The 22,593-nt window shown below is 43.8% G+C and overlaps 1 protein-coding gene across 3 annotated transcripts in view; it reads left to right on the top strand.

Moving 5' to 3' along the window:
• The window catches only part of OSBPL5 (oxysterol binding protein like 5), a 179,470-nt gene that overhangs the window by 27,662 nt on the left and 129,215 nt on the right, over positions 1-22,593 (top strand). The window contains exon 1 of one of the 3 annotated variants that reach the window (XM_030484018.1): positions 8,791-9,049. The exons of 1 other annotated variant lie outside the window; for it this stretch is intronic. The gene's annotated coding sequence lies outside the window, so the exon portion shown is untranslated. Of the gene's footprint in view, positions 1-8,790; positions 9,050-9,203; positions 9,726-22,593 lie in introns of those variants that run through there. One more of the 3 variants, XM_030484017.1, reaches the window with a different exon arrangement.

Raw genomic sequence — 22,593 nt, 5'->3', positions numbered from 1 at the left:
TACCAGCCTGTTCAACATAATACAGTGACCCAACCTCAGAGCAATCTTCTCAGGTAAAGCAAAAGAATACATAACGAACTCCAAACCCAGCTGACATTAAATGGTATTGCTTCATCGCAGTTCTAGTCCATTATGGTTTTGCTGCCTGGTAAAAAGAATCTCCCTGAACTGGCAAGCAGAACTTTTCAAACCTAATCTATATTCTGGACTTCACTCTGGCTTTAACCAGCAGAGCCTCGTGTCCATGCCACTGCTGCTATAGGCCTTCCATAAGCTTTCTGAGTCCAGAACTCAGAGTTTCATCTGGTTTCACTGGCAAGTTTGGCAGAGTTGTGAGAAACAGAGTTTTGCTGCAGAACCACAAGTTGGCTGAGATGCTTGGCACAGCTTTAATGAAAATAGGCTGAATTTTAAGGTTTTAATATGACCACACACCCAGGAAGCTTCATTTGGATACTGCTCTGCTTAAAAAAACCCAACTCTTTTGCCAAGGATTACGTAAGGTACTTTTACAAAATACTACAAAGTTAGCTTTCCATATTCAAATGCAACTATTTGTGTCCCCCTGAGATCAGCTAAAGAAAATATTTTATTCTACTCTCTTCTTTGTACCCAAGGATCTAATGGGAAGCACAGGACAAGCATTAATTGCATGTCATAGAGTCCTAAAGGGTCTCTTGTTCTGGGTAGCAAGAGATCACTGATGGTCTTGAACTCTGCTTTTTGTTCAAACATGCCTGATTGACATTATTTCTCTAGTCCTATAGTCATACAAATATAAATACAAGTAATAACACTTTAACGCATTTCACATATTTGTATATTTATTACAATTTCTTGGTCTATGTAACCACAGATAGCATTTGTTGCTCAAAACTATGGCATGTTTCTCACTGACTGCCTTTTTAAAAAGACATCTGTTCTTAGAAGTTGGTCTTACTTTTAATCCCTGTATCTTTACCGTCAGTGTTCAAAGTGCATGGCTGCTACATTTAACATGGTTCATCTTCAAACCAGTATCATGAGACCACCATATGACAGTGTCTGACTGCAGACAGTAGCCTTTGGCTCCATTGCAATGCTTAATTGGAAGCCTGGGTGGAATACGGGACGGTGCTGCTCCAGCTGTGGGATCTGCTTCCAGCAGTGTGACACGTGTGCTAACAGCCCCACTTGCCACACAGCTATAGCCCCCTGGGAGTGAAGTGGGGACGAGTAGCCCTACCCTCACTGCCAGGTAGTAATTGAGGGAGCTTATGATAGAACGGCTAAGCAATGTGCTCCAGGGCTTGTACAAACCTAAGGAACTATTACCAGTCAGTAGATAAGGTGACATGTTATGCTAAAATCTATCTCTTTGCATTCAGCAGTATTTTTTTCCACCAGTATCTCTTTTTCAGTCAGCAGCATGCTCTTGTCTCAGATGTGTCACTCTTACTTAATTCCCCCCTCCTTTTTTCCCCCCCCAGACAGATCAGCAATGTGGTTTTGAGGCATATCTCCACATCGTCTTTATTTACCGCTCTTTGATTCATAGCCAGGGCAGCCTTGGAGTACAGGCACTTAGATTCCCTTTCAGTGAAACATCATGGGAAGACGTACTCTAGGAGCATACCTAATTCACTGTAGCTGCTGACAGATACTGACTTGATGGGACTAGACTAAAGCTAGTACAAAGCCAGCTCTCTGAAATGCAAATACATAGTGAGGACATGTTGCATCCTCACTACCAGTTTCTTCACCATATAAATCTGCTCCTGCTTCCTAATCTAGCAATAGTGTGAGAAAGCCACATGCCATAGCAAGCCTGATTTCACTGTATGGGGGGGTCAGGAGACATAACAAATGGCAGTGGAACAATAAAGTTCATCAGGGCTGAAAACACCTAGGTATTAATAATTTTATTTTCAAAATAATAGAGCAAAGAACTACAGTTCTCTGTGGTCACCATCATACTTCCCAAGCTGCTGTTCCACTGTTTCAAGACTTAAATAGCTAAATCCAGCCATCCTCTGTGAGACTGCCTTTGTGTTTGGATTTCAGTAGCACAGACCTAATCAACAACTCTGGGATCAAATCAGGTCCTCTGTGGCATAAAAGAGATGGATGTTTTGCTCTGGAACAAACGTTGGTGTGTTGCCCTTTTGGGCTGTAAGTCAGAGCATGGTCTTTGATAGTGTTAGATCTGTTCTGGGGAAACAGATTTTTTTTTTTTTTTTTTTCTTCCAGGCTTCACTTTTTGTGTTTTACTTCTACAACCGTAATTTGTGACAGGAACCCTGGACAGGTCTCCCTGTTTGAAGCAAAAGGAGGACAAAAATACTGGTATCCCTCTGTGCAGACAAATCAATAAGCCAGCTGCCCTTCAGTGGTAGCAGAAAATATTGTTCTACTTTCTCTTCCTTATCTCCTTCAAGCCCCTGTGGCAAGTGCAGTGTTCTGTTCATGGGAGGCATCAGCAATAACAAAGAATCCTTAAAATGAATTGCAACAGTCAAGGAGACTTTTTTGCTTGATCACGGATGGAGACAGAAGATGGATTTCAGAGAGCAGAGCAAGAAAGAAGCTGTGAGAGGTTCCGTAATTTATCAGAGATGAGCTGGCTGCAAGAGTGAGTCAAGAGTCAAGCAAAATGAAAGAGGTCAAGTATGAGAACAAACACATCCTGTAATGTTTGGAAGCAGCTGCAAGCTTGGAAATGTGATATAGTGTTAATTCAAAGCTACTGATAGATCAGGTTTGTGACTCTCTGGCCTGACTTCCAGATCAATAGCATGTGTTGGGTGTCAGGAACTAGATTCAGCCATCTCTAAGTCAAAATGCCCCTCTCTAGAGAGAATGAAGTAATGAACAAAGCAGAACCAAGCTGTGACTTTCTGTCTGCCTAGATCCAGATCTGTCTGAACAGAGTGCCAATCAGTCAATAAATAAATGAATATATGTAGAGAGATTGGTACTGGCCTATACAAAGATCTGTGTGTCTATATTTATGAGTCTGATAATCAAATCTTTATAGAGACATATGTTTATGTTTTTTCTCACTGTAGTATTTCCTGTATGACAACAGCACTCTGTCCAGACAGATTAAACTTGCTGGCACCTGTTCCAAAGTTTATCTGGGGCAGGAAGAAAAATAAACCCCAAACCCCCATCTGTTTATAAAGTTTGATTTCATATGGGCATTTCCCATTAACTGTTGATAAAATCTGTGATCATTCAGAAACATGTTAGCTATTGATACTGATGTGGATGTTCCAAGCTTATCTGCTCATGTGAAGGAAATCATTTACATATATCTTTGTATGCATATATGCATATATATATGTATGTTTTCATTTAATCTTTCAACACTTTGTAACAGGTAGCTTGCTCTGCAATTAGCTTGAAATATGACTAAGAACAAGGGCTATTGGAATGTTTTTGAACAACGACTTGGTTTCATGTCATCTCTTATGAAGGGCTTTGAAATCTAGCCCAGATTTCACTGGACAGTTTGTCAGATCCTCGATATCTCAGCTGCTTTTCAGCCTGCTGCTAGCTGCACAAGGAACCTTGCTCACCAAGTCAGCTCAGCGTGTTGGGCTGCCCTCTGAGAGGAGACTTGCACTTAGTTACTAACCAGGCCTGCAGGAGCAAATTAGTGGCGACCAAACTGATTGATTTTTCACACCAAAGCCATAATGACAGCATTCAGCTTAATTTGCTTAGACACTTAGAGGAAAGCAAAACAGGTTCATGGTGCTTGAACAGCCTTCAGATAAGCAATAAGAAATGAGGACCTTGGGTAGTCACAACTAAACCTCATTTGACTCCAGCTGTAGCAAGACTAAGCTGTGGAAGAACAGTCTTACCTCTCAGCACAGACCTTAACCTAGGACTTGAGAATGTGAGCCCCTTTGAGACAAGAGCTTATGTTAGCAAGGGTGCAGGGTAGGGAAGGTGATCTGCCCAAGAAGTTTTGTTTAATATAAGATACCTAAGATCACAAAAGACCTCTTTGGGATGAGGGCTGGGTAGTAGCTGAAATTACACTGTGTTTAGACTCCTGAAAGACACCCTTGGGGTTAAGGTTGTAGGAAGCCAGACACCATCCAAGCATATGACAGGTTATATAAAGAAAATGAAGCATGTAAGAACATCTGTGATCTTTTATCTTGTTACTGCAGGTCTTTAAAACCACCTCCAAAGCCTCTGCTACAACCTATTGCTGGAGACTCTTCCCTGAAAGCTCAAACCCTCTTTTACAGGACCATTAGAGCTGTGAGTGGCTTGTGAGCTCTTTAGAGGCTTTACCCACTGGGTGAAATTCCTAGCTAGATAACCTCTTTGCTGTAATCCAAAGCCCAGATGTGGACATTTGAAAATTTCTGACCACAGTATGTGGGTGAAGAAAGACCTTCAGATTGTTTAGTTAGTCCATCTTGCCTAGTGCTGCTCCAGGCAGGGAGCATGGAGCCAACATCGCCAACATCCATCATTCACAGAAATGTCTCTTAAGCTGAACTCAAGGCAATCCACAGGGACTATTGCAGGTAGAAAACACCACAGCAGAAAAGGAGATGAAATACAGAGCAGCAGGATCTAAACAGGATCTTAGAATTGTGTTACCTATCCATCTCAGCCTCAGAGTGACAGGAAGGATGGGACCTGGCCTGTGTTACCATACTATGAATACATTAGCCAGGAGAAAAGTTCTCACTAGCAAAACACTGAGGAAAAATTACCTCTGCTAAAGGAGGGAAAAAAACAGCTAGAAACATCATCTCAGCAGGGAACACATGCTAACAGACAGGAGCTGCTAAAGGAAACAGAAGTGCAGTCTGCAGTATCAAAACACAGTGGCTTTCTGCTCCTTTTGATGCTTGCCCTTTGCCAGCTGTGAAGTCTTCATGCTGCTGCTTTCATACTCAGCAATGTGACATGAAACTCCTTCCAAAAGCTGATACTCCCTGTGCCTGTTACCCTGCAGCCTCCTGTGCAGAGCCCCAACTTTCAGTGGTCATCAGTTGCTGGAAATTTTCCTCTACCTTTTGCCACAAGAGGACTCTAGTCTCCAGTGGCTCCCAGGGAGATGTTTGTGGTTTTTTCTGACTAACTTCCCTAGAGGCCCGTTCTAGCAAACTTGCAATTAGGAACCTGGTTTAGCAGCAGCTCTGGTTTTCAAATTGTAAAATGAGCAAATATGTTTAGCTGTGGACTCACTTTTTTTGGAGCTCTAAACAGACAGACTACTATTTGTTAACAAGAAACTCCTGCACTATCCAGCTACGGCATTGAATATTTTTGCTTTAAAAGGAACTTTGCACTGGAAAATACATGTGGGTAAAAGTGATCTTTTGCTTATCATTAATTGTATACAGCTGTGTTGAAGTGTATAGCTAATAATAAAGACTTGTGCTTAATAACTTCTTTTTTAATTCATTTGTTTTAAAGCTTCTTGCGTCTTGTCTTGCCATGTGCCATGAGCTTAAGGGCAAGTATCTTGCAATGCTAACAACCATTTAGATGATGCCTAATTAATGTGGTTATGGCTGTAGAGACATTGTACTAATTATAATGATAGGAATATGATTGTTCCTCTCAATTTCCATTTTAATAGAGGCCCATAAACATATCTGATGGATTTTATGGTATTTAATAGTGTTTCTAGTCGTAAATGGGAGCTTGTGGAACTATTGTAGATACGTTGAGAGATACAGAAAGCATGAAATGCAAGTCTTCCTAACACTGCAAAATGAGTATGTATTTGCATTTCACATAGGTGGGCTCTGATCTCTGTTGGGGGGAAGAGGAGCTCAGCAGTTAGCAGAAAGTGAAGGACTGGAAAAAGGAAGATGCAGGGGAAAAGTGTTGCAATCATTGCCTAGAGTATATGGGAGGCTGCTGACCTGTCTGTTGCTGCAGCTCACCTCCTTGTCTGCCTTTATCACAGTTTTAAAACAGCACTAATACTGTGTTGTTGCACATCTAGCATTGGCATAAAAAGATATTAGATATCGGTTTTAAGTGCCCTGACTATTAAGCTCTCTGGGTTGCATGACTGGATTGTAAGGACTCGAGTAACACGACTGAATTACTCTTGACTTCACTCTCCAAGCACTACAATTGCAACTTATTGTGCTTTGCTGTTTTTGTTACCCTTGCTTGTGACAGAGTTCAAACCAGTTTACAAGCCCTCTTAGGACAGAGTTATATTGCTGTTGGTGAGAAAGGTAAGCATTGCACACACTGGCAAATTCCCAAAGAAAATACCACAGCTGCAGACCCCCCTGAAAGGAAGGCTGGTTTCTTGCAAAAGAGAATTGAAGCCAGAAGGGACCTCAGCCCTAACTGCCAGGTACATCCATGAGAGAGCTTTTGTCAAAGAGGTATGTCGTGTCTGGGGGACACTGGTGAATTAGCTTTAAGCTGGGGAGCTGATGTGGTGTTAGGACAGAAGCTGGTACACACAGCAAACCTCACCCCAAAAGCAGGGTTGGGTCATGTGCTCTGTACTCCACAGCTAGGGTTTTATGGGCAGCTCAGGTATATCTGCATGAACTACGGACAGCACAGGCAAGATAATCATAACCAGCAGAGCCCAAGCGGATGTTTTGTTTTCTGAATGGCTGTTAACAGAACAGACACTAGAGGGCTGTGGACAATAATCTTTAAAAATATTAGTGTTTCCAGGGTTCAGTTTCCCCACTTTTCTGTAGGGCATTTTTAAGGGGGAGAATAGGTCCAGGTCCTGCCTTTGACAGATAGGCAGGGAAGTGGTGGATGTTGCTTTTCTTGTCTAACCCAGACTCTGAGGACCCATCTGGTGCAAGGTCTGAAGACACAGCAAATCCAATTTCAGGGCTCCCTGGACCACATCAGACACGCCATGGCTACACAACGCGAAGAATCAGTCCGACATAAATTTTCTCTGATGGTCCAGTTTTATTTACAAAATATTGTCAGTTTTATTGGCAAGCCTCTTGCTCTGTGTAGCCACATCACTAAGGCCCATGCTTTGTCCTAGAGCACATAAGAAAACACAAAGTGTTATTCTTTATCAGGGTCTCTAACTGTTTTGACAGGAATGTTTTTGGATGCTCAGTTTTTTAATGCATCTGTGTGGCAATGTGGTGGTGAAAAGGCAAAATGTTAATAATCATGGAACGATTGCCTGAGAAGGAAATAATCCAGTGGAAAACTTTAGCCAAAATACTTTTAAAATAATTTTTAAAACTTTTAAAACAGAAGTCCTTGGGAAGTGGACTCTGAGTCCCACTGTGATTCGTGTAAGTATGCTAGAAAACCTAGATCTCTGTACCAAAGTAGCCAAGGAGCCACTTCTGTTGCCATGGCTGGACAAAGCCAGTCTGGATGCAGAGAGAGGATCAATGTCAAACCCATGGTTTAGTGAAAAAGCCATTTGGACCAGACAAGGTGCTGGCAAACTACCTGGCTGCATTTGAGTGAGCCAACCTGAAAAAGCAGAAGGGTGAAGGGAACATAGGGCACAGAGAGGAGCCTGGCATGGCCTGGAGCAGACAGGGCAGGAGGCAGCAGAGAGAGGCAGTATGAGCCAGGGTAAGCTGCTTTGGCCTCCAATGCAGTAGCTCCGCCCGGCAGTGCCCTCAGCCGGGGTGACAAGTGGCCTTGGCTTGTGCTTATTCTGGCATCTCCGTGCAGTGCCCTGCCCCACTGCACAGCACTGGCTTGCCCTCAGGGTAAAATTTTGGTGAGGACTAAGTCAAAATCCTAACCAGCTTGAAGGCAGCTGGAATGATGGCAACTCTCCACAACTTGCAGATGATGGCAGACATTACTACGCATACAGATGAATGTAATAATTACCTGCCTGTGCAAGTGGTTCAGGGTTTGTTTAACGGCTAGAGAAGGGCTATGGGGGCTCTTGAACAGCAGGGACAGCTTAGGCTTTGCGGTCTGTTTATAGTCCTGTTTTGTACTAGAATTTCTAGGAAAGAACAAAAATAGATAGTGAATTTTCTCTTGAGTACCATACTCGTAGCTGGGTGTAGTACCTATTGCTCTATGTATTACCAAGCTCGCCAGGAGAAAATTAGCTACCTCTATGATGTAATGTTAGATATGTGGATGTAAGTGATGCAGGGTGAAGCCTGGTAGTCTGTGGATGGGCTGTAGTTTGCTGGAAGCAGTAAGTGAGAGAAATTGTGTGTCCTGGTCCAAGTGGAGGTTGTAGCTTTTGATGAATTCAGGATTTTTCTCTTGGATCTGGGAGACCTTTTCAATTAATGAGTTGTTGCTCTTCAGTGTTTGAGGCTGGCATCCTAGGTAGCATGAGGAACATCAGAGCTTGTGGGTCTTTGTCTTGGTTTAGAGGCTGCACACGGTAAAAAGGATCCAGCTTTTTCTGTGAGGGGTGGGGTGGCAGAGCATTTCAGGCATCTGGTTTAACACTTCTGGCTTCAGCAGCATGAGTCTGAGCTCCAGGCTGTATTTTGCAGCAAGGGCTCAGCTGTACTTGGGTGATTCTGACTCAGTGATGAAAGTCAGACACACATGTTGGTCACATTATTCCCTCATGTGATTTTCGGTTTCAGAAAGTTTGGGTGCCTTTGCTCCTCTGAGTCGGGATGCACTTTTGGCATTACTTTTTCCTGTGGCCAAGAAGGAAGCGTGAAGTCCTGTTGGGCATCCTGTTCTTGGTCAAGCCTTGAATGGTGGGACCCGCAAGGTGGAGGGGAGGGGAAGCAGCAGTTGGATGTGTGTAGCTGGGCTGTTGTCTGCCTGTGATGTTTTACCAGATATTTTACTGCCTGTAAAGTCATGCTTCCCTGAGGCGCAGGCAGGCTGCTTCCAGGGATGCGATGATTGGGCTGTCCTCCTCGTCTGGAGGAGCTTAGGGGTCCGTGCTTGCCATGGGATTGATTTTTCACTCTGATGCACAAGCAAAGCTGGGAGCGTGCCCGGCTGCGTGTCAGGGCTGCATATTGCATGGGCGCCTTTGAGTCACGGCGTCGGAGGAGGCGTATGGCTGGATGCTGAGACAAAGTGCTGCTGCAGCTGGAGAGCTTCAGCGTGCCGATTTCCCCAGGTTGACTTTTCTTCATTACCTTGTACATGTCGTCAGTGAATCCCATGGATGGGGAGTTGCTTGCTTGGGGGGCTGGGGGGTCCGCGTGATTTTTATTTAGGGGGTTGGGTTTGGTTTTCTTTCGTTTTATTTACTCTGCCTTAGCTTCAGCCTCTCCCTGTGTCGAGGAGAAGAAAGACGCAAACCCCGCGGGGGGATAACAAACCAAACCGAGCCGAGCTCCAGCCGGGCCGGCGGGGCGAGGCCGTGCGGTCCCGGGGCACTCCCGCGGGGCGGCGCGGGGGGCCGAGCACCGCGTCCGCTCCGCGCCGATCCCGCCCGTATTTTGCACGTTTCCTTTCTTTTTTTTTTTTTTAATTCCTCCCTTTTTCGCTTTTCCTCCCCCTTCTATTTTTTCCTCTCTTCCCCCCCTTCTTCCCTCCCTCCCTAGCGCGGTTGGATCAGTCTTTTGGTATTTCCTGCCGCCGCCTCCCTGAGCAGCTGTCCGGCCGCGGCCCGCCGCGCAGCGCTCTCCGTGCCGCGGGGGGAGCGGCTCCGCGGGGCCCACCCGTGCACCCTCCACCCCACCGCACCCCACGCGTGTCCCGGCGGCGGCGATGCGGGCGGCGCGGCGGCGGCGGCGGGGCGCGGCGTGCTGAAGGCGACACCGCGCGAGGGGCTCGGCCGCCCCGACCAGGTAAGATGCGCCGGGCTCCCCCTTCTCCAGCCTGTGGGTCGGCTGTCTCCGAGCCCTTTATTCCCCCCCGCACGCCCCCAAAAGCTGCACCTTCACCCCCAATTCCCCACAAACCATCCTCCCCAAAATACCCTCGAAAAGCAAATACCATCTCCCCCCAATTACCCCAATAACATCACTTCCCCATTCCTCCCAAAGCCAGACCTTCTCCTTGTGCCCCACACAGCCAGGCTGCCTATTTTGAAGCATAATGTGGTACCCCAGAATCATCTTAAGAGCTAATTATTTCAGTTAGAGGCTGAGCATTGGCAGCTCTCAAAGGGTAACCCTGCTGCCTCTGCCCATGCTTTGTACCCACGTTGTGCCTAGCAAGGCAGTTTTACCATTTCTGTGTGATTTCTGTGTGTACCTGTTGCAGTTTGGGGTTTGGCAGTGGGCACTGTGGGTCATCTCTGCATGGCAGGGCTGGACAGCTGGTGTGTGGCAGTGTGGCGTGGGGGATTGAGGGCTCTCAAGGTGACACCGTTTCTTTAGACATGTGGGCATACCTGGTTGGTGGAACCCATTTTTAATGTACTTCTTCCAGGATGCTGAGGAAATAGTAAGGAGATTGTCTGCACTGATGCTAACTGGCTATGTGTACGTGAGGATAGTAATTACCTTTCTGTAGGCACTTGTACAGATACGATGCTGGAGACCATTTGCATTGCTATCTGAAAACCATGTAGAGTTGAGTTTAGAAATGCTTTTAGCTTGCACCAAGTGAAGTGAAGCAGCATTCCTGAAGAAATAAATATATAAATAGAACTGCCTGGATCAGAAACCATGGGTTTTTTGAGTGCTATGCAAACCTAAAGTGCTATATTGTGAAACAATTGTTTAACATGAGTGAGGAGGAAACTTCTTTACATTGTGTAGTCACCGTCTCAGTTTATCCAGCTGCAGCAGTATCTTTGTTGTCAAAATATTCCTTCCCTCTCTTTACACAAGACAGTGTTCAGCAATGTCTATACAGCCGAGAGCAGCTGCTGCATTGGATGTGTCCCCATTTGCCACCTTTCCTCCTCGGCAGCAAGTTTCAAAAGAGGTGTGAATGGGGAGGGAGGGAGATAAGCTTCAGGCTTTGCTCTGTGGTGGCTTCCAGCCTGTGCATGGTAAGCTTTCTTGTTCAAAGTGGAGAATGGGTGTTTTCTGTAGGGCACCTCATGGTGGGATGGTAGATAACCCTGAGAGTATGCTCACACCCAGCCTGGTGAGGAGGGTGATGGCTGAGGTGGGCCAAAAAGGTGTGAGGGCAGCAAGGGAGTCTGGTCCAGCACCAGGGGCAACTTTGTGCCGCTGTTGATGAAGGTAGGAATGGCAATTCTTTGATTCAAGGGGAAAAATGCAGGCCTTAAAAATACCTGCAGCCTGTTTTGGTCTGAAGTGGATGATGTGAACCTAAGGATTGATTTAATCATGGTGCTACATGAATGTAGCTGAAAGGCAGATACACTGCTGTAATCCTTTCACCATTCTTAATTTAAATTCCATGTGCTTTATGGCAACACTGATTCATCAGAAGAGTGGGAGGGAGGGTTGTACAGTACAGGTGGTTCAGTTTCCATTGCTAGGTATTTAGCAAGGTGTTTTCTTAGCTACAGCAGGGGAAAAATAGCTCTTTGTCTGACATGGTGCTGCAGTTTGGAATCTGGGATATATCTATGGAAAGGCCATTCCTATAACCTGTAATGGGCAGTGTTTGAAGTCAGTGCGCTATGTTCAGAGAAAAACTCAGACTCAACTAATTCCTGTTATGTTCATAGCTCATAAAAACTTTAGTTAAGCTGATCTGAACTGGGTTAGATTCACTTCATGTCCAAGGGACCTGTTATCTGCTGGAAGCAATCTCATGATTGCCACTGTTGCCAGTGGCAAAGGTCTTTTAGGGCTGGATCAGGGGCTTCAGAGGTGAAAATGATACTGCCCTGGAGCATGTCAGCAGGGTCCTGCTGCTTCTGAGCCATGGAGCAGAGACCTCCCTCTGCAACTTGCGCTATTTGATCTCCTGTTTTATTTGGGGAAAAAGCTGCATTTAGTGTTTCTTCTCCTGACCTCCCTGCCTTTGGAGCATTAATAGCACAGTGTTTTCTTAGCCAGAAAGGCTGCTCCTCACGCCTCCACTCTTCAACATGAGCCCTCTCTGGCAGCACATTGTAGGTGTTTGTGCATGCCTGCTGTGGTTACTAAGGTAAAGGAAACACAAGAAGCAACTCAGGGGAAATGGGAACAGACAATCCAAATGCCAAATAAATGCGGGTCTGGGCAAGAATGACAGTGACCTGCTATGCCAGCCTGTCTCAGTGTTGAGCTGGGCTTGCTTACTCCTTGGGCAGGCTCCTGACTGTCATCGCTGGCATTTGTGCTGTGCTTTCCAGAGCACCCAGCTTCTGAGACTCAGCAAACTCCTCCTAGGTGCTGCTGCATATGGAGCTCACAGCCCTCCTTACGGAGCAGTGTGGTTGTGGTGCTTATAATTGTCTAGGGCTGTGTCTAAATCACAGGTTCTGCCCTCATCCCAACCCTTCCCCACCACTGTGGTCCTTTCTGGCCATGCAATGAGAGAGGAAGGAGCCAACCGTCCTGAAAAATACCCTTTTGATAAGCTGCTGCTGAGCCTCTGTGGAGGACTAAGGAGCAGTGTACATCCTGCCCAGACCTTCCTGCCTGCTGCTTTATTGCTCCAGAGGATGAGCTGCTGAGGACTTTCTCACAAATCCCAAGTAGTTCTCACACCTGTCTGCAAGCTGCCCTGGTTTTGCATTCATCTTCCCATTGTACCTGCCTGCCTTCTTCATGTCTCCTCCCCATGGTGATGGGTTATTCTTTAGGAGCAGTTTTCCTGCCTGCAAAATTTACTACCCAGGTGGACACAGCATATTTTAGCATACTGTGTATTTTAAACCAGCCTTCAATTAGTAGCTTCTCTCCTTTGCTTCTGTGGAGGTGGTGGGAGCAAAATGGATGCTGTCTCCCAAGCTTGAAATATGAGATCAGGTGAGCCAGGAAATAGCAAAAAACTTCCTAAAATAACGCTTGCTGATCAGGAGTATTTTATTGAAGTAATTGTAATCTTGGCTTTTGAGTCCCTTGGTGCTAATTTTCACATTCCTGAATTATTGGAATACTGTTTCAAGGCATAGGGGTGTTGTGCTTGCATCAGGCTCTAAGTACTCTATATGAACCTGTGTAATACCAAGATTGAGGGATTAAAGGAGACTATTCTGCAAAATTGGAAGCAGCCTTAAGTGGTTTCTGCTCATCACAAATGGAGTGATGTGAAAAGTGGTTTTGTTGTTTGTTGGTAGTTTTGTTTTTCTCTTGCAACCTGCATAAAAACCCGGGGGCATATCCCTTGTTCTTTAGTCTCATATAGTTTTATGCTGTGTTTGTAAAGCTACAGTTGAAGTTGTGCCATTATTGCCTTTACACCCTTTTGGATTGAAGGATTTTATAGGTGTGTAAATCAAACTCTTAATGAAAAGGCTCTTTTCTCCTCCTTGTTTAATAAACAGCTAGAAGTATACCTAGGTTTCCCTTCTGAAATGTCACTGAGATCTATGCTAAGGGCCAATACCAGTAACCTTATCGTGCTGGCAGCCTTCTTGATAATAGTATTTGTATGTGTTTTGTTAAACTCTAAGGCAAGCTTTCACTTTTTGGGAATCGGCTATAGGACTGTGTGAATTTGGGTCTTTTGGCAACCCAGTTACCATTTGCGTGATTACAATGTAAGTGTAAAATTAACCAAGTAAAGGCCAAACAGAAATACACAGGTACTTAATAAACTGGAACATGTGCAGCTATACTTGTGCAGGGTGAAAACCCCCCAAAACCAAGTCTGCCTGCTTCATCTTGTCTAATCTGTCAGTGAATCAATCAATGTGAAATTGTAGCCCCAGGGTATAATGTAATAGCTATTTTGTGTGTATTCCCCAAATGGGAAGTTGCTGTAGTAGTCCTGAAGCGTATGCTGTCTAAATTGATCAGCAGAGGCTGAGATAAAAGGAGACTTGCTGCTTATCTGTAAGGTGGAAGAGAGGCATTGAGCGATGAAATGTCTAGTTCTGTGTTGAGTGGAAAGCTTGAATGTGAACTTGGTCCTTCTGCATCCCAGCAGTTCGAGCACAAAAGTGTCCAGCTAATGCTCCTTCAGTTTTCCCACTGCAGAACCATGAGACTGCTCTAAACAGCACTTTGATTTCCATGCTAATGCAGCTTGTTCTAGACAACTGTTCATGTGTTGTTGCACCTTCCCACCTTCACTGCTGCAGAGACTTGGCTTTTGTTATCTGTGGTGTTTGATGCCAGTTAAGAGGGCAAAGCCTATGCTAGTGTTGCACTATTCAATTGTTTTCCTCTTTTCTCAGCTTACAATGACAGGGAATTCTATCCTCACAGCAAACAATTGCCACATCCCAGTGAGGAGAGGAAGGGGACTCTGCTGCATTGCGTGGTGTGGGTAGCTGTTACTCACTGTGGGTAATCTTGGCAGAATGAAAAGGACAATTTATTTTTTCTTTTTCTTTTTTCTTTTTCTCTTTTTTTAATCTTTTCTTTTTGCCTGTTTTCTTTCTGGTATGACTTTAAGCATCAGGAGAAAATCACTTTTATGTAGTAGTAGGAGGAGGAGACTAAGGCTTTTTGACACTTATCAGACGTTGCACAGTTCACCCAGTGAGCCGCTGCTGGCTCATCTGTAAAATCCCTGGAAGCTGAATGTGAAATTGCCACTGAAATTAATGCTGGGCCAGGAGGGTTATTCTGGTAAGCTTCTGGCATGAATGCAAATAGATGAGATTTCTGTTTTTTTTAAGATGAATCTTTCTGCCTTTTCTTGCCGTGTTGCTTTGAAAGGAACCTCTCGCAACGCTTCAAGCCTGATAGTTGCTGATACAGTAAATATTTTTTTCCTCCTACCTTATTAAGAAAAGAAATCTGGATTTGCAGATCATTTCATGACCTTTTATTTCGTATGTGGGTCAAATACAGTTCAGGTCTGAGTGATATCTTCTCTCCTCCACCCCACCCGCTAGTAATTCCTTGGATTACAAAGGCTTTCTGTGAACGCTGAATGCACCGTACAAATTACAGCATCAGTGGGCAAGGCAGTAATTTAAACTGTGTTCCATGGAGCTCTCTGTTATTGTCAGTCTAGAGCAGGACACAGGTGTGTTAAGCATGGAATACACAGTCTTTGTATTTTTGAGTTTGGTTTAAAATAGATTTTTCTTATTTCCATTTTAACATCTGTTAATTTGGCCCAACATCCTTGTCTTGCTGTGTCTTTGTAGTGTTGCTCACTGAAGAGGAGATGTAGTTTGATAAGGATGTATATAAATGGATTTATTTTTTTTTTGTTGGGTTTTAATTCAGGTTCAGTGGATGCAAACCAGGCCCCTTATTTTTTTTGACTGCTGATCCACCAAGGCTTTGTTGCCTGTAATTAAACTGCTGTTACCACCTGATTTTCTCTGTGGACTCCAGATCACAGGAGGCACATTGGCATCTGTGCACTGCAGTAAACTTGGGGAGTTGTAGTTGTGGATGGGACGAGAGGCTGTGTAAACCAAGCCCAGACTGTCAAGCATATAACCTGTTTTTTTCCAAGCTGATATTCAAGTTCCGGCATGTGAAAACCCTCAGCGTAGGTGCTGAGCTTTCTTTTCCAAAAGTGTGAGGTGTGCTGAGAAGCTGGGAGGATTCCTCAGTGCCCAGAGAAGGTACACGGCCATGATGTGTTAACATCAGCTTCCCATGCGTTTTCCATCTTCTCTTATGTCTGCTTGGATTACATGTTCTTTCGTGTCAAGGTCTGTCTTTTATTGTAAATTCACACAATGTCTAGTGCACTCTGGCCTTGGCTTCTGCTGGACTGTTCTGTAGTATAAATAAAAATAATCCCATTGCGTAAGCAAGATCCTGAATAACTCCTCTAAATTAGTGAAGAGAGCCAGTGCAACGGTGCCAGTTTTATTCTCTTCTCCCAACAGGTGCATCCTCATGAGAAAATAAAAGGTAGGTAAGGACCAAGTGAGAAACACTGGGCAACAACTGACTGTGACTCAGAAGCAATTTAACCACAATAATCCCCTCAGTGCTAAAGATTCCTGTTACCAGAAATATAGGATATGCTGTTCTCTGCTATAAAGCTGTCGTCAGCTGACATCACTGTGTTAACATAAACCTTGCTGTTATCCACAAGATGCACAGTTAGCAGAGAGCAGTTCTAGTGCCAGCTGCTAATTATTCCTAATGTTCTCCTAGTTGTTGAACAACAATACAATAAAGATATTTCCTGCTTAATATTTTATTCCCAATGGCTGGTATGCTTACATTATATTAAAAATGCTTCTAATATCAGCTGAAGTATTACCAAGCCAGTGTTTGATTTATTTATGAGAACACAGAATGACCATTTACCAAGAACTTCTCTTGGACACATCTTGTAGGTGCTTTGTCTTTGGTTTGGTTTTGGTTTGGTTTTGGATTTTTTTTTTTTTTTTCCTCTGAATAGCACTGTAGAAATTAATTGCTTGGAACAGACTGAGATTCTAGGGAAGACCTGCGTTTGGGATTTTCATATCCTCCCATGGTACAGATGTGAATAGGCATGAAATCCACATCTGTACTTTGCCGTCACAAACAAAATCACTTTGACTGCAGTGAGATTGATCTAAATAAGGACTTGTTTGTGTGAGTCAATGTTTGCAGAACTGGATCTTCCAAGTGTTTACCTCTTATCATTATATGTTTATTAGATGGCATGTAAATGGACATGGCTTCTTACACGATTTCATCTTGGCCTCCTGTGTTGTGTCTGACATCATGATCCTCTTGAAGTCTCATGTTTTCCCATTCACTTCATGGCAGCCAAGTGCTTTTTATCCCATGTGTGTCTCAGAGAAATCACATTAACAATACATTGCTAGCCGGAGAGAACTTTTGCTGAAAGCACACAAAGGCAATAATTTGCCTTGTTTTGTAAAATGCAAATTTTTTCCTCATATAAAAAGGAAACTTTGTTGAAGTGAATGATAGTGAACAGAGAATTTGTGTTCAAGTACTGTCTCTGCAGCGCAAAAGGGACATTGTGCTCTCCTTAATGAGATTCTCCTGTTTTCCCTTGGAGATGTGGTATTCAATTTGGAAACAGAATTTGAACAATTTTCAGCTGAACATCTTGCTTTTCTGCTCACTGAACCTTATTGTTTAATAGCTAGATTCACTTTTAACTGATAGTTTCATGGAGGTAAGATAATAGCTGAAAAAGTAAGACTTTTTCTAGACACTATTTAATTTACCATAATTATATTAAGTGCTAAATTGAAAGAGGCTTTTCTGGTTAAGATGAGGATAATGAATAGTTGTGCATTATTACCACGGCAGGGAAAGAAAGAGGAGATTAAGTTTTGTTCCAGACAGAAAATCTGCATCAATGTGGTCCTTAATAATGTATTTTCTCTATTGCTGGCTCCCAGGTTTTTCTAGAAGAGCTTTCTGCCCTTTGTACCTCAGGGATGCAGCAGTTTTTGAAAGGAAACAGCAGGCACTCCAATTGAAAATGGCTGTGGAAATAGAGTGAAAAAGCAGATTGCACCTTCAAGGCAAGCCTGGAGCTATATAAGCAGGGGCACTGCATGGAAAATGCTATTTCAGGAGTCAGCTCAGAAGGCACTGGATTGTAGCATGACTCCGTGGAGGCTTACTCCCTCTGTGCTACACTCGTGCTGCAGAGCAAGGTGTAGCTTGCTGCTGTTTTCTGCTTGTAGCAAGTTGCAACAGCTAAGGCCCCAGGGCTGTCTGGGCTAGTTGAGTGGGTGCACACCAGCTTGCTGTGCCATCCACCAGCACCTGCCTCTGTTTTTGCTTGGCTTCCTTGGAGCTGTAGGCAGCTTGTGTGGACAGTTGATTCCCTCTGGCTCCCCTGTTTGAGTGCCTGAGCAAGTCACAAGGTGTGCAGAGTTATAAATACTATGTAAAAACTCACCAGCTCTTCATTTTGGCGTGTTTGGTGCCAATGAGTGGCATCTGTATTTTTAATGTGGAGCTGCTGTAAGTGCACCCTGCCTCTCTTACTTGGAACAGGATTTCACTGGGTCTTCAGAAGTTGAAGCTGTCTAGGGGAAAACAAAGTGTGTTCCCTCATTTATTCACCTCTGTACCCTGGGGTCCAACATGCCACTTCTCTGCAGTGTTCCCTCCACTGGCTTCCTTTGCTGTCCTGCTAGGACTGCTGCCAAGCTGATCCACAGGGACTTGTCCCATATGAGCATTTGTCTTCTGGGAATTGTGCTCAGGCTGTTCTTACCTCTCAAAGTCCATCAAGAGCGCGCGTGATTGTACTTGACACTTGTGACTGGGCTGGATGTGAACCCTTGGGGAAAGGCATTGTGTGAATTATTTAATCTCTTGAGTGTTCTAGTCCCTTGTCTAAAAAGCATTAAGCAACATGGGGCATTTTGCTTCATTTGATAGAGGGTCTTTGTCAGCCTCACTTGAACTTCAGAAAGCTGGGTGTTTTGAGCACTAACAGTTCGCCCTTGTTCTGAATTACTTGGACTGCAATATGGGAGACTTACACCAATGTAAGCGGCCTCTGCTTCTAGGTGGGTCATAATTTCCCAATAAATGTTCTGGTTTCTTCCTTACCCTGCTAATTTGGTACCTCTGGATTCAGACAGGGTGAGGCAATGAAAGTATGATAACTTTGTGGTTAAGGCGTTTGTCTTTGGATTCGGGAGATCAATGTTAGTTCCTGCTTCCATCACAGGCCTCATGTAGCTTTGGGGAGATTGCTTGCACCCCTGTGCCTCTGTCTGCACCAGAAAAATAATGAACAGAAGGTAAATTTTGGGGTTGCTTTTTATTTATTTATTTTCCAGCACTACTGGCCTACAAGACTGCTATGAGGGTAGGGAGAGAGGGTCTGATCTCTTCTCTGGGTTGTTTGGGCTTGCCTGTCTGTCCTGTCCTGTCTCTGCTCTCTGAATGAAGCAGGTAGGAACTCTTTAGGCCAATCTTCCTTTTTCTTTTTCATAGCTACTTTTTTGTCATGGTCTTTGCTTTCATTTAACATCAAAATTAAATGGAGAGTTAAATAGTGTAGCTCTTAATAATGTTTTGAAAATGAGCTGAGCTGTACGCATAGACAGTGCCCCTAGGAAGCCTTGAATTATACTGTAATATTTTTAATGTGCAGTCCTACAGCGCTCTAAGCTGTTGGCTCAGTGAGTCTGTCTTAGATGAGCCACAGATGAGACTCCTAGTACTGTAAATATCTGTACCATTTAGTTTTGAGTACCAGAACATGAAACAGCATATGAAATAATAAAGAAAAAGAAATCAGTAAAACAATTCTTTCTTCAGGCTGATTTGGAAATGAACCTGAGAACTAAGTGGAGAATAAATGTGGTGTTTAGAGGCTAGAAATGTTAACAAGCAACACAAGCTGCCTATTCAGGCTGCCCTTTTGCTTGCTTATAGTGCACGGAGGTACAGCATTCGGGCAACCTGGAGAAAGACTCTGCAGCACTTGGTGTGGTGATCTTGTAAAGTGCTTATCTGGTGAGCAAGTGGGCTCAGGTAGGAAGGCTGGAGTTTGCTTTTAGGACAATTCAGTTTTTCTTTCCATCCTAGTTGTCAGAGCCAGAAATATCAGTCCTACTGATCTCACTTGACTTTGCATCTGCAAGCCACAGGCTTTTAGCCTGAGACTCTTTACCTCATGTCTAGTAAGTTCTGGTTGAATTACAGCATGTATCGTAGGCATGTAGTACACTTTAATTTTTGTTGGTGATTCTGTTATGCTCTTCAGCAATGTGTGCAAAGGGTAATTGTCTTTACAGTGAAAGATGTATACTCTAATTCTGTTCTCTCTGTTTTTTTCTAGCTTTATTTTTTTCCAGCTTTCTGATATTTTTTCCCTCTGAATAATTGCAGTCTATGATCAGGTGTCTTTGATAAGTAGGTTGAACACCTTAAATCTCTCCTTGCAGTTGATTTAAGACTCGGAGATACCTTGTGGTTTTTGGTGGGTGGTTTTTTTTGTTTGTTTGTTTGTTTGTTTCCCCCCCCCCCCGGGTCCTTTCCAATTTTTCATGATTGTGTATTTCAGATAAAGATTTCATGTGTGACGCCAGCAGTGATCTTGCAGCTACCACATAGAGAAGTAAGGTTGCATTCTGGCTCTTGCTTTTTTTGTTCCTTCACCTCCTTGTTTATGCTTCCAGGAATTGAGCAAGCCCTGTTCACCTATTACACTTGGCATTCAGACTCTGTTGGCTATCTGTAATTCTTTATAAATCAGAACCATTTTGGAAAACTAAGGTGCATGTCTGGACAAAGAGGAGGGGGTATTTGGTCTGGTATGTGACAACACAAGGTTGTTTATCAGAGATTGTGTTTTCTGAACTTCTATAATCTGCTGACATTTTGCCGGTAATGAAAAGGTCAAGGAAAAAAGCTACTTCCTACAAATCATGGCATTTCATTATTATTAAACAGAACATGGTTTCCTTGCAACGAAATCTCAGCCACCCACAGCTTTGTAAAAGATGAATTACCAGCTGGTACAAATGTATAAAAATTTATAAAAAAGCCCAGCTTTCCCTAGTATTCTTTATGCTACTGGCCCCTGTTGCAGTGATTTGTCCTTTCCTGAAGCAGGGTATAGGGAAGACTCAAGAAAAGTGTGCTTTGAACACTGAAAACAGTAGTGAAAATAAATGTTCGGAAGTTGGTACTTGGAAAATGAGACATTAAGTTGATTTAAAAGGCTGCTAGAATCATCTCTCTGGCCTCAGGTTCACAAGATGTTGTATATTCCCAATTTTTAGCAAGGGTTTTCTATATTAACAATTCTCTGTTATTTCCAAAGTACGGTAATCCAGTGAAATACAACATTGTGTCCTCTTCTTTCTTTGTTTCCAAGCTTTCGTATTAATTTTTGTCTCTGCAATGCCTCAGTTTGAAACTGCAGTGCTGTTCTTGTAACCCCAAGGGGCTGTTACTGATACAGATTCATACTGCTGGAGGCAAGACACTGTCTTAAATGTAACAGTAGTGGTTGGGCAGTGGATGGCTGTCAACTGTGAAGCTGGAGATGCTAGAGCACTGGCCACAATGAGGAACTTGGGTGGGTGCATGGGAGCTCAAAGGGAAAGGTGCTGGCTCCTGGCAGGGTTACTGTTTGTGGTGGCAGCAGGCACTGGTGGCAGGTTGATGAGTGTCAGTGCTGTGCATTAGGCTAGCTTGTATTTTGCACAGAGGCAGTGCAGCTGCTGTACTTTTTTAAAGGCAGAGTGGCTTGCAGGGGAGTGTTGACTTGTTTCTCTTGTAATGGAGCATTTGCTGCTGCCTCTCCTTAAAGCACCTCTGTAGATATCTATGAATGCGTGCCTAGAAAGCTCGATTATTAACAATTATATGGCTACAGTGGACAGAGGAATGGTGTGCAGCAGTTCTTGCTGCCAGACCACCCTCAAAATTAATTTTAATGTAAATACTTTCAGAAGAGGGAGTATTGAAAGGTCTGTATTGGGAGAAACAGCATGTGTAGTCTCTGGCTAAGTGAGTCAGGTTTTACAGTGTCATTACATGAAGGTCCAGTGTGCAGAAGCTGCATATTTAGCTGCCGAAGAATTCAATATTACTATTAGTTGGTGTTGGGAACAGGCCATATCCATGACATGGATTTATTTCAAAAAGTGCTGTTTTACCATTTGAATTACTTCAGCTGAAGCACTCTTGGGCAACTCAGTGGGTTTTACTTTTTTACAGAGCATTGTATGTGTTGGGACTCTGTGTATTGGTCCTGGCAATGGTGGCTGCATTATAAAATGCTGAAATGTGCTGGAGCTGGAGCAAGCCGCTGGCTGTGCGAGGGTTGTAGGAGCATTCCCAGCTTCCTGCCATCCCAAGGGATATGAGGAGTCACATTCATCCCTGCTTTTCTAGCCTTTCATATTTCAGTGCTTGAAAAGCTTATTGTGCTTGTGCAGAATAACAGTGTGTTTCTTTTTACTAAACAACGTGTCGCTGCTCTTCACTCAGCAAATGTGTGCCGGGTACCTAAACAGAATTATTAGAAAACCCTGAAGGATTTACATTTAGCAGATGGAGTACAAAAATCTTGAGCTCTACCTTTAAAGTATCTTTTTCTTAGGATGACTTGCATCTGGAGGTCATTCTTTCTTCTTTAAGATCATTTCTACTATAAGAAAGGATACGGAAGGTTTCCCTTGTGGAAGCAACTGGCATTGCTCTGTTTGGGTTTGTTGCTGGTCCTCCTGTTCTCCAGAGTACGTCTCTCTCAAAATACAGTCATTTCCACTCCCAAATTCTTTGTTTAGCCAGCACTGTCTTTAGGCAGGCTGAGAAAGAAAGGTGGAAACTTTGAATGGAACTGGAGAAATTGTTTTAATTTCAGGAAGGTCCAGGCTGAACAGAAAGGGATCAGGTGGGCAGGATGCTCTGGTGCAAACACATTTTGTAACGCTGGTGCCTGTGTACACATGACAGTGGTGTCTTTCTTACAAGTCTGTCTGATTGATGTGACGTTTCTTGTTTATCAGATACCAGTGTAATCTCAGCCTGGGAATTTCAGTGGCTTTTCTCCACCCCAGCTTAAAATTGGACTTAATGAGCAGCTTCTGGAAAGTGGGGGAAAAGTATGTCATGGCCTGCCACTATTTTCATTCACAGCTGAAACGAAATTTACTGGGCCTTTTCTTGATATTTTCACTAGTTCTTTGTAGACTTTGGATGGATTGTTGACAAAAAACCCCCACTTATCAGGTTGCCTTTTCTTCCCCCCTCATAAATGTAA

The sequence above is a fragment of the Strigops habroptila genome, chromosome 4, assembly GCF_004027225.2.
Source record: "Strigops habroptila isolate Jane chromosome 4, bStrHab1.2.pri, whole genome shotgun sequence".
NCBI classification, from domain to species: Eukaryota; Metazoa; Chordata; class Aves; order Psittaciformes; family Psittacidae; genus Strigops; species Strigops habroptila.
This window is presented reverse-complemented; position numbering and strand designations above follow the sequence as displayed.